Genomic DNA, 2,473 nt, shown 5'->3' with positions numbered 1-2,473 from the left:
CACCTCTGGTAAAATTTTCATAAATATATATTCATAACTTTTTGAGTCGCATCTGCAATAGGAGTGACTCATGCAATCATTAAAACAAATCCTGGATCCGAATCATGATCTGGACCACCATCTGGTAAAAAAATCATAAAAATCTATTTAAAGCTTTTCGAGTTATCCTGTTAACCAAGGAACATACAAACAAACTAATCAACGTCAGCTTTTCGAGTTATCCTGTTAACCAAGGAACATACAAACAAACTAACCAACGTCAGCTTTTCGAGTTATCCTGTTAACCAAGGAACATACAAACAAACTAACCAACGTCAGCTTTTCGAGTTATCCTGTTAACCAAGGAACATACAAACAAACTAACCAACGTCAGCTTTTTGAGTTATCCTGTTAACCAAGGAACATACAAACAAACTAACCAACGTCAGCTTTTCGGGTTATCCTGTTGACCAAGGAACATACAAACAAACTAACCAACGTCAGCTTTTCGGGTTATCCTGTTGACCAAGGAACATGCAAACAAACTAACCAACGTCAGCTTTTCGAGTTATCCTGTTAACCAAGGAACATACAAACTAACCAACGTCACCAAATACATAACCTCCTTGGCGGAAGTAACAAACAGTGAGACAGAATCCAGACAGTAACTACCTCATTCCCCAGTATCTGTTATGTCGACATTCAGTAATCGATCCCTCCCTTCTTTATCAATTTTCCTTTATATTTTACTTTGATATATAATTCCATTCCCAATTCGTCATTCCTTGGTACAGTCGGAATTGTCTCCTTCGAATAATTCCATTGCTGTATCCTCGGGCCCCTTAAAAAATCAAGAAATTAATATTTCCTAACAATGGCTCATTATTACATGGAATGTGGCATCGCTTCGCTCAATTTTTCCTTCTCTTTGTGTTCAGGGTGGAAGTTGAGACTTCTTAATTATCTTCATTCAATACACAGGGATTCACATTTATATTGATTCTCTCTCCATGCATTATCACTTTCAATATTCGAGTAACACGCGATTTTTTATATCGATGCACTCACTTCTCTGACGAAAAACCACAAGCAGTTAATTATATACTGTTAATTACATCCCCCATTGAATTGTTAAATTTCAACAAACCAACCATATATAGATGATGATTTACTCTATTAGTCATAGCATTAAATATCGCGGTAATGATATGCCTTCAAAATAAAAAATATGTTGAGAAATGTACATGTCTTCTCCCTTCACCCTATAAGGAGTGGCGCTGAGATGCTATGCTGGACCAGGTCGCGATGTGAGAATGAATAAGTGTTGGGGCTCTTGCGTGACATTCACATCAGCTGTTTGTAAGTCTTTCGGCATTTCTTTACTAATAGAACCAAGAGGTAATGCTAGCCAGAACACCTTTACACAGGCTAACCCACTCCATCTGGGTGAAAAACCTGGTTAGCAACATCCTAGCTATGCTTTGTCTCATCACCTTTATTCATTGCAAATACAAAATATGATATTCCTATTTTCTTGGTCTCTCTCTCTCTCTCTCTCTCTCTCTCTCTCTCTCTCTCTCTCTCTCTCTCTCTCTCTCTGTCTCTCTGTCTCTCTCTCTCTCTCTCTGTCTCTCTCTCTCTCTCTCTCTCTCTCTCTCTCTATATATATATATATATATATATATATATATATATATATATATATATATATATATATATATATATATATATATATATATATATATATATATATATATATATATGTGTGTGTGTGTGTGTGTGTGTGTGTGTGTGTGTGTGTGTGTGTGTGTGTGTGTGTGTGTGTGTGTGTGTGTGTCTGTTAACAACTGTTATTAATGAACCATTTTCAAATAAAATGCACTGAAACAACACGCCAGGAAACGTCACACTGATTGTTGGGGTAAAAAATGTGGTGGAGCTAATGTCCCTCTGTTTAGCCAATGAGTGCACCACAAGATATCAGATATAGCTAGATACATAGTTATCTAATCTTTCAAAAGTTAAACCAAAATTCCCCCTTTTTATATTTATGATAACAAAGAGTTTCTTACCATTAACCGTTAAAAGTTAATTTAGGTTTCAATAGCCTAAGTGGTAGTGGAGTTACCTGGTTTTATATTCCTGTTCAGACGGAAGCAATCACTGGTCGACAGACAAGGCGATTCCACATCATTTTCAGCTCTATTGGTTTTCATGCACATTTTATTTTTCCACTTTTATTTTCCTTGTGAAAGGAAAATAATAAAAGTTGTATCATGCTCGCAGCCTTTTCCGTTTCGTTCCTTCCCTTTCCGTTATTTTTGGTGATCATTCTTTGTTCCTCTCTCTCTCTTTGTCTCTCCTGTCTCCCCTTTTACACGAGGCACAAACGGCAGTTCCAGGAATCCTCCGGCTTGTCTTAGCGCTTTCTTCACTTTCTTCTTCCTCGCACTTTTCTCTTTTTTCTTCTTGTTCTTGATTTTCTTATTGTTGT

The 2,473-nt window shown here is 36.8% G+C and overlaps 1 protein-coding gene across 1 annotated transcript in view; it reads right to left on the bottom strand.

The window, feature by feature from the left end:
• The window catches only part of LOC113800650 (delta-sarcoglycan), a 92,962-nt gene extending 90,489 nt beyond the window's left edge, over nucleotides 1–2,473 (bottom strand). The window contains exon 1 of the mRNA XM_070131146.1: nucleotides 2,108–2,473. The gene's annotated coding sequence lies outside the window, so the exon portion shown is untranslated. The remainder of the gene's footprint in view (nucleotides 1–2,107) is intronic.

The sequence above is a fragment of the Penaeus vannamei genome, chromosome 16 (genome assembly GCF_042767895.1).
Source record: "Penaeus vannamei isolate JL-2024 chromosome 16, ASM4276789v1, whole genome shotgun sequence".
Classification (NCBI taxonomy): Eukaryota; Metazoa; Arthropoda; class Malacostraca; order Decapoda; family Penaeidae; genus Penaeus; species Penaeus vannamei.
This window is presented reverse-complemented; position numbering and strand designations above follow the sequence as displayed.